At 40.2% G+C, this 14,692-nt stretch overlaps 1 long non-coding RNA gene and 1 pseudogene across 2 annotated transcripts in view; both read left to right on the top strand.

The window, feature by feature from the left end:
- Positions 1 to 3,377: 3,377 nt before the first annotated feature.
- The window catches only part of LOC116074563, a 19,634-nt gene continuing 8,319 nt past the window's right edge, over positions 3,378 to 14,692 (top strand). Inside the window, exon 1 of the long non-coding RNA XR_004112214.1 lies at positions 3,378 to 3,503. This is a non-coding gene — a long non-coding RNA (uncharacterized LOC116074563). The remainder of the gene's footprint in view (positions 3,504 to 14,692) is intronic.
- On the top strand, positions 3,878 to 4,729 carry LOC116074561 (annotated as a pseudogene). The gene has a single exon (XR_004112213.1). The product of XR_004112213.1 is annotated as a jupiter microtubule associated homolog 2 pseudogene (transcript).

The raw sequence follows: 14,692 nt of genomic DNA, 5'->3' as shown, positions 1-14,692 counted from the left end.
CAACCGAGGACCTGACTTTAAACCCCAGAACCAACAGGGTAAAAAGGACAGAGCCAGTTCCTGCTAGCTCTCCGCCGCTTCCACAGTGTATTTACACAATGGCATATATACAAAGATACATACATAAAACTCAATCAATCCATCAATAAATAAACACATGGAAAAAACTACTTAGGAATTAGCCAAGAATGTCAATAACTTGTACAAGTTAATCTATAAAATACTGCTGAAAGAATTTCTATATAAACAGAAACACATAATATGTTCAGGTTACTATATTGCTAAAATTAATATTATTAAAAATTCCAATTCTATCCAAGCTTTCTAGAAATTGAATACAACCCACTTCAAAATACCAATGGATTATTTTTGTAGACTTGAAAAGCCCATCCTAAAAATCATATCTCAAGGATATAACATAATATATACTGCAATATTGGAAAAATAAACATGGGAGACCGGCTCATTTCATTTTCCCCCAAAGCTACAGTAATCAAGAGTCAGCACCACCATCAAGTACAGAAATATAGACAGAGGAAACACAACAGAGACCAGAGAACAACCTTATATATGTGACCAAGTGATTTTTTTTTTTTTTTAAGCAATGAAGGGTTTTGGCTGGAAAGTAAAGCAAGGGAATCAGTCTATGTCAGCAAGGAAGACCTGGAAATAGCAACAAGGGGTGTGTGCTGGTCACATTTCCTCTTCACCCAGGAATGCTAAGATCAAATGGCTTTTGCCAAGTGCGCCAAGAAGAAATGTTAAACTACTGGAGCCTCTGGGGAGTATTTCTCATTCAAATAACCACCAGGGTGATGTAAGGTTGGGCGAGATTCATAGCTAACTAGGCACAAGCAGCTATGGGTCTCCATGTGTACACTCCCACAGACTACACTCTTCTTACCTTTCCTCTGGCACCATACCCTAACCACAACTCACTGTGTAGTCTTCATGACCTGGTGCAGCCTGGGAAACCACAACACTAAACTCTAGCCTGTTCTGCAAACACACGTTAATGATAACACACAGTGATTTGCTTCTACCAAACCTTTGCCTGTACTTTTGTGTAAAAGGGAGAAGCAGCTAAAATGTTATTACTGAAGGCACTGGTTTACAAAAATTTACCATGTGCCTTTACAGAAAAAACTCAATATGTATGTGAAATGTATATCACCTAGGAGAACTTTTAAGTAATTTTTGAGCTATACATGCACACACACACACGAAAAAATTACTCTCTTTGAACTTGACAAAGGGCAGTTCCCAGTGGTCTCCAGAACTGCTGTTGACAACAGAAAATGTAGTTTAAAATTCACATTAGGTGCAATATTAACACAGAGAATAATCACAATGAGACTGCTTTTTAATTTAGAAATATAAATGAAAGGGTTTGGTTTTCTTAAAGCAAAAGTCTCCTCAAATTTCTAGAAGCTCACTTTGAAAGGATAAAGCTTACATGAGGAGTTAGGGGAAGGACTGAAGGAGCTAAAGGGGTTTGCAACCCCATAGGAAGAACAATATCAACCAGACACCCAGAGCTCCCAGGGACTAAACCACCAACCAAAGAGTACACATGGAGGGACCCTTGACTCCAGCTGCATATGCAACAGAGGGTGGCCTTGTTGTGTATCAATGTGAGGGGAGGCCCTTGGTCCTGTGGAGGCACCATGCCCCTGCATAGGGGAATGCTCGGGTGGTGAGGTAGGAGTGGGAAGCATGCTCAAAGAAGCAGAGGGGAGGAGGGATGGGATAGGGGATTTGCAGAGGGAAACTGGGAAGGGGGGAATAACATTTGAAATGTAAATAAATAAAATAACCAATAAAAACAAACAAACAAACAAACTCACAAACCCTAGCAAGAGCGTAACAGGCTTCCATACTGCCTGGTACTCCACTAATTTCTTCACACCATACAATTGTTTCCCTTTATACAACATAATCACCCACATTAAAAATACTACAGTGCTGCGGGGTGGTGGTGGCGCACACCTTTAATCTCAGCACTTGGGAGGCAGAGGCAGGCAGATTTCTGAGTTCGAGGCCAGCCTGGTCTACAGAGTGAGTTTCAGGACAGCCATGGCTATACAGAAAAACCCTGTCTCCAAAACAAAACAAAACAAAACAAAAAAAATACTACACTACTAATTATGTCTACTGCCAAAGAGATTAAAATCATGTTCCTCATCTGATAGCAAAAAACAAGTCTAATATACTCCCTAAAAACTTGTTTTTTAATGTGTGTACTTCAGTTCTGTCCTACCATGAGCATACAGAGTTCCAGTAACCTTTGGTACAGCGATCATCTATGCATGGATTCAGAACATTTTATCACCTCAAAAATCTTCCCCTTTTCCTACTAAAAGATGCCTTCTACTCTTCCATTTCCAATCCCTGACAATTACCGCCTGTTTTCCTTTCTCTGTACCCTGGCTTAGTCTGGACATTTCAAATAAGTGGAGGTATACAAATGGATTTTGTGTCTGGCTGCTTTCATTTAACATCACGGTGTAAAGGTCAAGACTAGTGTTTATAGAGGCAAATAAGCAAGGAAGGATGAAAGAAAGTCCAGAGCCAACTTCAGTGAGCAGGGTTATCGTAAACATCCCCTAAGGACAGACATGTAAGTCCTCTGACTCTTCACATGTGGCAACATACAACCATGCTAGAAACCATATTGATCTCATCAGGAAATCCTGGATTCTGCTCAGGAAAATCAACAACATTTTCAAGATGACTTGTTAGACCCTGGGCTGCTAGTGTTGTTGCTAGTCAAGCATAGTAAAGGCTAGGTCCAGTAACCTTGCCCTTGGAGCAAATGACCTTTTAGGTAGCAAAGAACTTTCCCTGGTAATCTCACCTATGAAGCCAGGTTCCTGTTTCCACCTTCTGAATTGTGTCTTTGTCAGAAACTGTTGTTTTCTTTCTTAAGTTAAAAATAAAACCTTTCTCTTGCCCTGGGAAGTCTCGATCAAATCCAAACCATTTGAGCTGTATCTTTCCTATGACCGTCTAAAAAATTCAATAAACCTGGAAAATAAGGTACACTTTAATGGAAGATTACCTAATCTTTTTTTTTTTTATTTCCTGTCACTTCAGGGAACTTTAGAAATTTCATTTGTAATCTTCACATCTAATGCATTGTGCTTTGTGGTTCAAAAAGAAAAATCCAGGGCATCATATTAGCTATGTCAACTTTATTATGTGCCCGCTAGTTAAATGTGAATTTTCTTTAAAAACAAAAAAAGGTTGGTGGGTGGGTGGGTATGCATGACATTCTAGGAGGATCATGAGATGCTTGATGTGAAAAATCAGCTGGAGTGGAAAATTCTCTGATAGTCCCTTGAGGGCAAAGTCTTGCCGGCTCCACTTACAAGAAAAGGTGAGCTCATTCATCTGGGAAAACAAATGACCGAGACATCTACACACCCAGGCACAGCGTGTCCTGTGTGTTCTCTAACACGGACACCTGACCTTCCTAAAGGAAATACAGGTGAAACTACTAGGTATGTAGAGAACTGTTTCCTTTCCACTGTGAACTAAGGAAGGTAAGTTTATCTACATTACCATCACCCAAATGTAACCAACTACCCCTTTTTACCAATATGACTGTTAGGGAAGGAACGTGATAACCGTCCGTTAGTCTAACCAGCAAATATTTACTAGGAATCTATATGTCAGAGATAAATCCCTTTCTATAAAGTCAGAGGCTGTGACACAAGCTATAGAAACGAGTTCACAGAATTCCTGGTTAGAGATGTAAGTAAACTCAGAGCGTACCCTGGTTAAGGGGGTGGGCTCATTCCTAGTTACGGAAATGACCTCACAGCATCCCTGGTTACAGGAGTGGGCTCATTCCTAGTTACGGAAATGACCTCACAGCATTCCTGGTTACAGGAGTTAACTCAGAGCGTCCCTGGTTACAGAAGCAAGCTCCCGGTGGCGGCTGTTGAAGTAAGGGGCCGCGGTCGGCATGTTCCAGGGCATGGACGGCCAAGCTGGAGGGTTGGGCTCCAGATCCATGAAGCCCCCGGGAGGAGAATCGAGAGATCTTTTTGGAAGTCTAGAAGAACATATTCCTTCAACACAAAAACCTAACAGGATGGCATCTAATATTTTTGGACCACCTGAGGAGCCTAAAAATATACCCAAGAGGACAAACCCTCCAGGGGGCAAAGGAAGTGGGATTTTTGACGAATCAACTCCTGTAAAAACTCGCCAACGTCTGAATCCACCCGGTGGGAAGACCAGTGACATATTTGGCTCCCCAGTCACTACCACTGCGCCTCTGGCACACCCAAACAAGCCCAAGGATCATGTTTTGCTTCGTGAAGGAGAAGACTCTAAGTCTGACCTGAATGCTGCAACAAACGCTCCACCCAGAAGAGAGCATGCCAAGAAACCGGAACCAACCCCTATCGTGGACAATCACGAGCCCAGACTGGGGCCAAGACCTCGCTCCCACAACAAAGTCCTAAACCCACCAGGAGGCAAATCCAGCATCTCCTTCTATTGAGGGGCTCCTGCTCTGCCTGTAACTAGATCGGACACTCAGGGACAGGGTATTGAAAGTTTAGTGTTTCCTTTAACCTGAATGAGTTGAGGGGGTGGGAGAGGGTTTGTCATGCATGTGGGGTTGGCTGCCCATAGGCCTTGTTGTCCTTGGAAGACCTGTGCAGAGGACTTTGTCTTCTAGACTGCCAAGCTATAAATCTGCGGTGATAAAATGGGATGGTCTGGTTCCTCTGTCCTAGTTAGCTTGCTCTCTATGAAACAGATCTGTAAAGTGGAGGGGAAGGCAGAAGAGATGGGACCCATTAGCAGAAGGACGCCACGGTCTATCCTGTCCTTGTGTCAGCAGTTTGCTGGCTGTTGAGCATCTAAGAATGGTTTGGTTGAAAAAGAACCCAGACCACCTATTCCCTCACTGTGGGATGGAAGAGATACACAAACAGAAACTCTTAAGACAAAGTAGAGACTACATTAAGCCTTTCCTCTCAGGAAATGCCTATAATTAAATGCTTCCACCTCTGAGATACCTCTAAACTCTGTCTCCTCCTCTGAACCCAACATACATACATATATATATATATATGTATGTATATATATACATATATTTATGAAACCATGTTTCAATTCCATATATATATATATAATTGATCAATTATATATTGGAATTGAAACATGGTTGCTCCTTTTGGTTGTAGTCAACAGGAAATCAACCCATTATTTTCTGTCTTGTCCTGGGTGTAAGTTTTGGGGTTTGTTTTATTTTTATTTGTATTATTTCAAATGCACCGATCTTCCAAGTTGTCCTCTATCTACCCCTAAAACCATGGCCAGGTCTGAGGTAGTAGCAGCCTGTCTTCTTCTATAGTTGGCTTGGTTTCTGACATGCCAGTACTGCATGTGGGTTATTCCTTTTGTTTGTCTCATCAGCCTTCAGCATAGGCCTTAGTTCTGCATCTGTGAGGGAGGGTCTCCCTGTTCATGGTTCTCCCTGTTCATGGTTCATAAGGTCTCTGGCCTCTACAGGGCTGTATATGTCCAGGTATTGGATGGATTCCTGTTTTCCTGTCTTGCTTTGTTTCTGTAGTTGGGAGGAAAGCCTGATGAAGGGTGTTGGGTTGGGTTGGCTTCTCTACCAACGTCTGGCAAGATGTCCTTAGTATTGGCTTCTTATAAATACCTGTGAACTGCCTCAACACTTAGAGTGCTACTCTGTACACCAAAGCAAAAGAGCTGCCCAAGCCACCTTTAGAAAGCTTTAGACTCCTTGACCTTGTTCATAAACAGTGTTCCTTAGGCCAGGATCGTTCTACATTAAGGTCACAACTGTCATTTGACAGCAGAGGTACAGGGCACCACAGTCATGTCACTTCATCTGTCAGCCAGATGTCCCTCCTGTTCAGCCCTGGAGGAGTTCCTTGATTCCCCTCTGGTGTGTGCATCTGTGGAAAGGGCTTCTAAGTGGCCCTGCCTTTGCTTCTCCTGCCTACAGACAGCTTCATAGCAGGTGCCAGAAATTCCCTCAGTACATTATGGAAAAGCAGCAGGCCTGTGGTCACACTCACCGACCTACAAGGGCCTGCAGGAGCCACATGCCGAGCTCTGCTTCCTACACGGTCTGTTAAGGGGTCTGACCGTGGCTTTGTCAACCAAAGAGTTCCCTGCCCCCTTTCAGCTGCCCTGTATCCCAAAGCCAAGTAACACGTCTTACATGTATGCAATTCTGTAACAATTCAAAAGGGGTAGGGTTCAGTCATCACGAGGATGTCATTTGGAGTTCAGAGCACTTTTCCACTTCAGAAAATGTCATCCATGATGTTTGCTTTATTTAGCCCAGACACTTAACTCTTTAGCTTATAAGGAAATAATACGATGATAGAAATAAACCTTTCATAGCTGCTCCCCTAAGTAGAAAATGGTTCGTGCGTTCCAAACTGGATTGTCAAGAAGGAATCACTATGCTGATTCTGCCGTTAGTCCAGTGAGAGAAAAGCTCCAAGCTCCACCTGCTGGCCTGGATGGCTGGGAGGATCTGGGGACCCGCGACAGTGACCTACAGCAGCGACTGCCTTCTTCACTTCTCCATCTATCTCTTCCACTACAGCTGACCTCAAAGTGTAAACCTATGTATTGGTCCCCAACTAAATCCAGTGGTATACAATTTTCACATGCATTAAGCCTCAAAACTTTTTTTAAGTGCATTTGGTGCCAACATTTTTCTATCGCTGTGTCAGAGCAAGAAACCTGTCCCTACCTCATAATGCAACCTTGATAGGGACATTATGATATTTTTATGAGGCAGAACTGGGTAAAATTGTTGAATTAAACTTAGTAACCACACACACAAAAAAATCCGTGATTGCAAGAATGAGCTCAGAGCATCCCTGGTTACAGAAGTGAGCTCAGAGCAAAGGATCGAAGATGCATTGACTCAGGCCATGTGCATCCTCAGGGACAGTGCCACACTGAGACTGAATCCTAGTTTTCAATTTCCCCGTGTGCACAGGGCTCTGAGCAGGATTGTCAATTCCAGGGCAGTAGCTTAAAGGTTTTAAATATCTAGGTCAGGGGATACAGCTCACTGGGAAAATGCTTGCCCACTGTGTGCATGCAAGACCTTGGGCTCTACCACCCACTAGAGAAGGAAAAATTTTTTAAGCTCTCAAAACTGAATCAACTCGAAAAGCTCTACTCTGTTTTTTATCAAGACATAAGCTTTGCAGGAAGAGGCCATATTTTTTTTTCTTATTCTCCTATCATAGTAATCTGAGATTAGCAAGCTTGTGTTCTATGAAGGGGTCAATACCAATACTTTTAGTACTGTCAGGGTTAAAACATGAAAATAGCCAAGATCAGTTGATCGATGTGCACATTTGTGTTCCCAAGGTTGTTATTTATAGGAACGTTTTCTTTAAAAGCTGCATCTCACCGAACCCCAGCAAAGAATACTTAGAAGTAGGTGAAGAGACAGTTTCCAAAGAGGTGTTAGCATAGCACTGAAGGTAAATATCACTCTGCTTCATTAAAAGTAATCCCCAACTTGCTTTAAAAAAAAAAAAAAGAAAACAATTCCTGTGATTGGATGATTTGAATATCTTTAGTTTTAAACTTGCACTTAGATGAATTAAGACTTTAAAAAATTAGGGAAAAGCTTTAGAAATAAGATCTTTTGAGTGCTAAACTCTGAATAAATACTCAACAGTATGAAAAGGTTTTAGACTACAATTGAAATAGAAAACCAAAAGTAACTATATTCACATCATGATTAAAACTATAGGAGCATAACACTTGATTAGAATGAAATTATTTTTTGTCAGAATCCACAATATGTCAGCAAAAAGAATCACATTTTCAAATAGGAATTTAATGTCAAGCTAATTAACTGAGTTAGATTTCCCTTTAAAATTCATATTTGCATTTCAGAGCCTGGTTCAAAGACGCACATGTGCACACACAATCCAGGGTTGCTGTCAAAAGGTTTACTCTTATTGATTCAGCAGCCAACCTGTATACTTTCTGAATAAAGTAAAAATGAGTTGAAATTAATTGAATATCAGCACATTTTTAGTGAAAAGGATGGGTGGTTGTTGTTTTAGTTGAGGGCTTTTTGTTTTGAGGACTTTTTGTTGTTGTTTTGTTTTGTTTTGTTTTGTTTTATCCTATGACTTTGTTGTGGTCATTCTTTATGCAGATCAGCAGAGTAACTGGGTCCTCTTCCACTCCAGGGAGGCATCAATATTTTCCTATGTAGCTTTATATTTAATAATGTCTCTGGCTTGAATACCTTTAGCTTTCCTCACATCCTCGCTGTTCCTTTGAACAAATTATTGTTGAGTTTGGGAGATGGCTTTGCTGATTAATGAACATCCTTACTGCTTTTGTTGAAAATGGATTTTTTTTCATACACTATATTCTATGATTTCTCCCTCCCCAGCTCCATGCAGATCCTCCCTACAGCCTTCCAAATGCGTGGCCTTTCTAGTTCTCTCAATAGAAAATAAACAAGCATCAAAAAAGGAAATTACTAATTACTATTAGTAAGTAGTAGTAGTAGTAGTAGTAGTAGTAGTAGTGGTAGTAGTAGAAGAAAATAAAAACAAGCAAACCAAAGGGAACAAAACAAACAGAAAAATGAGGATCCAAAGAAAATACACTGTAAATAAATGCATGTAGACCGGCACATTGGCATGCAAACAAATACTCTAAAAGCATAAAATTGAAAACCACAATATATACACAAAGCACCTGAAGGGGAAGAAAAAGAAAGAAAAAAAAAATCCCAAACAAATCATTTTGAGACAGAAAAATAAGTCCACCCAAAACACCATGAAGATAGTTTTAACGTTTTATTGGCCGTGTGACCTGGCCTTAGGAGTGGTTTTATATAACTAGTGAGAATCTGTTCAAGGATTTTCATTTGTGTGTGGTTATTGGCTTTGTACAGCTTCAGGATTAGAGATGGGAGCCTGCGTCTACTCTTAGCACTGAGACCACATCAGGCCCAGACATGGGCCGCATGCATGCTGTCACAGTCTCTGAGAGTTCATATGGGCATCAGTCCTGCTGTGTTGAAAAGTCCTTGTTAACTTTGCGTCCTCAGTCTCATCTAGCTCTTACACTCTCTCTCTGCCTCCTCTCCTAAAAAGGTTCCCTAACTCTGAGGGGGAGAGAGCTGATGGAGATATCTCTTTTAGGATTGCACCTTGTCCACTTGTGGCTCTTGTGTTTATTCCTATCCACTTCAGAAGAAAGGATCTCTGATGACTGCCAAGTAAGACATGGATCTTATCTATAAGTATGGCAGAATGGCATTAGGAGTCATTTTATTGCTACATTCCTTTAGCAGAGCAGTAGTAGTTGGTGGTTCCCCTGGGTCTCAGTCTCAGGTTCTTAGCCAGATGAGCAGTATCAGGTATAGGTCCCATCTCATGGAGTAAGCGTTCAAGCTAATCAGATCCTAATTGGTTAGTCCCACAACCTTTGTGCCACTATTACACTGCCGTTGAATTATTTAATACATAAATCCCATCTGCAAGTTGATACTTGCCTCAATGCTTTACCTTCCGGAATGAAAGTCTCTCACACACACACACACACACACACACACACACACACACACACCCTCTATGTTTTGATATTCCTTAATCAGCATAATAGCTGGGCTAGTGCCTAACCTCCACTACTGATAGAATCTACCTTCCACCAGTAATTCTGAGTTACAACTTACGAATTTCTGCATTCTCTCTCAGCTGCTCTGGGCTGTGCTCTCCCAGCTTCTTGGTTCAGTTGGGGCTCAGTCTGCTCCATTATCTGGTGATTCGACTTAGATCACCTTTGTGTGTGTGTGTGTGTGTGTGTGTGTGTGTGTGTGTGTGTGTGCTTCTACTCTACTAAGATTCCATAAACCATCTCAAATGGCCCTTGATTCAGTTGTCCTTCCTTAGGCTCACTCACTCACTCTTCTTTTCCCTTCCCTTCATTGACTGATTCCCAGTTCCAGCCCTCCTCCATCCATAACTTTTTATTTCACCTTCCTAGGATAGTCGATTCCTCCCTCTAGTCCCCTACTCTCCACCTAACCTCTTGGAGTATATGGATTATAATTGTCTTGTAAAAGACTTAACAACTTACATCTCTATGAAGTGAATACATATCATATTTGTTTGAGAGGATCTGAACTTAACACAGGATGACGACTCTCAGCTCTATCAAATTACTTACAAATTTCTTGATTTCATTTTTAAAACAACTAAGCAATACCCCTTTTGTCTGAATGTATTCCTTACCCATTCAGCTACTGAGAGACATCTAGGAGGTTTCCAATTTCTAGCTATTACGGATACAGCTGCGTCAAACATGGATGAACATTGGTCTTTATAGTAGGATGTAGAGTCCCTTAGGTAGATGCCCAAGAGTGGTGTAGAAAGATCTTGAGGTAGATTTATTCCCAGCTTCCAGAAGACTTCCAAACTGATTTCCATAGTGGCTGTGAAAGTTTGCAGTCCCATCGACAATGGATAAATATTGCCCTAACTAAACATTCTCACCAGAATGCTCTACCACTTCGTTTTATTACTCTTGGCCATTCTAAGTGGTATACGATGGAATCTCAAGGTAAGTTTGATTCAAATGACTAAGGATGTTAATAATGTTAACCTTTGCAGTAAGTGTCTCTCTACCACCTGTTTCATCTTTTGAGAACACTGTTTAGATACATACGACATGTTTAGTTGGTTTATTTGGTTTATTGATGCCCAGGATTTTTAAAATTTTTTTTTATATATTTTAGACATTAGCCCGCCAATGGATGTGTAGTTAGTAAAATTTTTTCCAAATTCTATACCCTGATGCTTTGTCTGAATGGCAGTGTCCTTTGCCATACAGAGGCATTTCAGTTTCATGAGGACCCATTTATTAATTTATGGTTTTAGTGCCTGTGTAAATAGTGCTGTACTCAGAAAGTCCTTTCCTGTCCCAATGAGTTCAAGATTCTTCCCCACATTCTCTCGTATCAAATTCACTACATCTAGCCTTATGTTGAAGGCCATATCTCCTGGTCCATGGGAGGGAAGAAAGTTAGGTCTGCCTGGGGGATCTGAGGAATCCACTGGGAATGGAAGAAGAAAGGCCCATGCATGTTATCTGCTATAGGGGACAGCAGAGCAAATTGCTCTGCTATATAAAACTGGGGAATTGTAACTGGAGGGTAGGAGGGACAGTAAAAATTACCTCCATAATTCTTTGCTTATCACCACAGGTGGGTTTCCAAGGAGAAATTACCTCTAAGTGTTGGTAGGTGAGACAGAGGAATGGGGTGAGGAAGGAAGACCATGGAAGATCTGTTGAGTCACTTTGGTATGTATACAGAGATGAAGAAGAGGGAGCACCGGGCAATCTGCTACCAAGTTTAGGATAAGACTGAGCAATGGAGGATAGAAGAGTCAAAATGGTCTACCTGTTTCCTTAGCTGTCACGCCACAAGGTTTCCAGGGAGAAAGTGCCTCTGGTGCTACCTGGTGAAACGAAGAAATGGTGTAGGGAAAGAGGGCTGGTTCCCTGGCATGGGCCAGAGAGGGTTCCAGGGAAAGATTACCTTGGTTGTTGGAAGGTGAGACCTTTTCTTAATTTTTGAAATGTGTATTTAGTTCCACAAATTCCATTTATTATGTAATACTCAGTAATATACAGAAATATAGATATGTGGTATAGTGCAACATGCTATAAGACCAACATACCAACTCTTCCTCCATCCCCCCTAGTGTCAGCCTACAGTAGCAATAAATTCCAATTATTCCCATGGTATCACTGATAACCTTGAAACTACAGCTGGGATCCCAAACATTGCAGTCTTTCTCTTTTGTATTGTCTTCAATGTGCCAATGTTGCTTTCCAATGAACTTTCTCATGCAACTGAGAAGTACTGAATAGAAAAGACAGTTAATCCCTCTGTAATAAATATTTAAGTGGGAACATGAAAGATTTTTATACTGAGTTTGGAGTCCATGACTGCTTTCGGAGAGTCAAGTGGTTTTACATGCTTCAGAGGGACAGAAATCAGCAATCAAGACAATGTGATAGGGGAGCAATTTTGAACTTAAATTTAAAAAGAAGTTTGTGTCTAGTATGTTTCTTTAGTGATTCGTTACATACATTGTATAATATTCTTTCATGTAATATTCCAACCACTTCATGACATACATAATATTTTTTCCTAATAAGTAAAAAGAAAAAAATATAACTTAGAAAGTTGCTTACGTAAGGCTATCACAATAGTTTGAACATAAGTGTCCTTGACAACTTCAGCCTTTAGATTCTTAGATTTCAGAGGGATTTTGGAAGCTTTTAGAAACTCTGAGAGATGAGGATTTCTACATGTAAGAAATAATGTGGTGGGTCAGAATCTTGGGGGATTGTGTTACCCCCTGGCCACTTCCTGTCACTCCTCTTACCTTTCATAATGTGAGCCACTCTGCTCCTCTGCCTGCTAAGGCTGCCATGATGTTTGGCTTAAATAACTGACATCTGTTGACCAGGGGCTGAGCCTTTTAAAACTATCACCCAAGTAAAATTTACCTTAAGTTTTATTCTCCCAGGTAATTAAATCACAGTGATAAAAAGTAAACACAGTAGTAAGCTAGACTACAAAGAATGGGGTCCTCTCTGTAACCAAATCTCTACGTGTATGTGATCCTTACACCTTAACAACTGGCTTGTGGGAGAAACATGGAAGAATCTAAAGAACCATAAAAATGCCTGAAATGCTGCCGCAGAGCTTAACATGCCATGATAATGAGATTAAAGAATGCCAAGACGAACTCAGACAATAACACAGAACTCAGAGTTCCCAATGAGGACATGGTTCTACTGGGAACTGGACTAAAATCTATCCATATTAGATTCTGTCAAGAAGAAGTTGAGGGTCAATTCCAACAAACTGTCCTCTGACCTCGGCATGGATACACACACACACACACACACACACACACACACACGCACACACACACGCGCGCGCACACACACATACACACACACGCTCGCACACACACACAAGCACACACACATACACACACATGCACACACACACGCACACACACGCACATGCACACACACACGCACACACACACACACACAAACATCCACCACCATCACCACCAACAACAACAGCAATAAAGAACAACAACCAATGAATAATGTAATTAGAAAGACAAAGAAGAACTAAGCTCACCCTGCCCCACAATGTCAGTCAATTTTGTTGTTGATTGAAGAGAGCAAAGAGAATTATTTGGCTCTGTTACCAAAGGATTACTTGTTTAAACATTTGAGTTTGCTGTGTATCATGTGCGACTCCAAACTCTCCTGAATGCAGGATGAGGTGCAAGCAACTCAATATGAATCTGTGGAGGATTATCTTCAAATCTCCTACTAGACCATAACATGAAAAACCATTACCTATCCGTATTTACCAAGTCTTCTGAAAATCTGTACAGCTCAGGCTCTTAGGAAAAATAAACACATTCAAACTAGAAATGAGTTGCCCTAAAAATTGCAATTACAAACTCAGTTTAAGTATGTTTGTATCAATTGCTCTAAATTTCTAATTTTACTAGAGAATTACAGCCAAGTGGTAATCTTCTAGTTATTGATTGTCATGGAATACTTCTGTTGTGAGGTAATTCTTATGTGAGAACATACCTGTTTATGATTATTAACTATCATTTTGAATATTCATCTGTTTCAGTGAGCACACAATATAGCAGACCAACTTTAAATGCCAACATATTATGTGTGCTACATGAATTGAGCTTCCTCATGTTAGAATCCTTGCTGGGAGAAATACCAAAACATGTCATATTAAATACATAAATATATAATGTCCATGCTAAAGTCTTTCAAATTTAAGGATATGAGATGCATGAATATTAATTTTTATATCCTCTAAGCTTTGTGGATCAAAAATCGTACATAAAAAATTAATTAGACTGTATATAACAACAAATGTTTACACATAGGGATTATTAAGAATCTTATGTCTTTTATAAATAGTTATGTCTCCAAAATTATTAAGCTTGTTATAATATCATGTACAAAATAGCAGTATATGCCATACTTAAAATGAAGTCCTTGACATATATTAAAGTACAATGAGAATATATTTACACAAAAGTTCCCTCAGAGCAAAAAGTATAAAATATTCATTTATTTACATATATTAAGCTATTTTTACTCATCTGCCTGATGTGTTCTTGAGTTAGGTTTGACATATTTCATTGAGAATTTGTGTCCATGTTCACCAAAGATATTGGCCTATAATTTTTTCTCTTTTATTTGTTGGGTATTTGGTTTGGATACCAGGGTAATTAATACCTGCTTCATAAAAGAACTTGGAAATGTTTTTTCTTTTATCTATTTTTGCAGAAAATTTTCAGATGTGCTGGTATTGGATGTTGTTTGAAGGTTTGGTAGAATTCTGTGCTGAATCCATATGGCCTTGGGATAGAATTTAGATTGTAGTCTTTTAATTATTGCTTCTATTTCATTGGATATATGAGTTGATGTAATTATTTGTTTCAAATCAATTTAGCTTTGGTAGACCATATATATCTAGAAACTCATCTATTACTTTTAGAATTTTCAGTTTGGTGTGATCCAGATTTTTAATCTCTCTCTCTCTCTCTCTCTCTCTCTC

This window comes from Mastomys coucha, unplaced genomic scaffold (assembly GCF_008632895.1).
Source record: "Mastomys coucha isolate ucsf_1 unplaced genomic scaffold, UCSF_Mcou_1 pScaffold3, whole genome shotgun sequence".
Lineage (NCBI taxonomy): Eukaryota > Metazoa > Chordata > Mammalia > Rodentia > Muridae > Mastomys > Mastomys coucha.
Note: the sequence above shows the minus strand (reverse complement) of the source record. Positions and strands in the feature narration are given on the sequence as shown.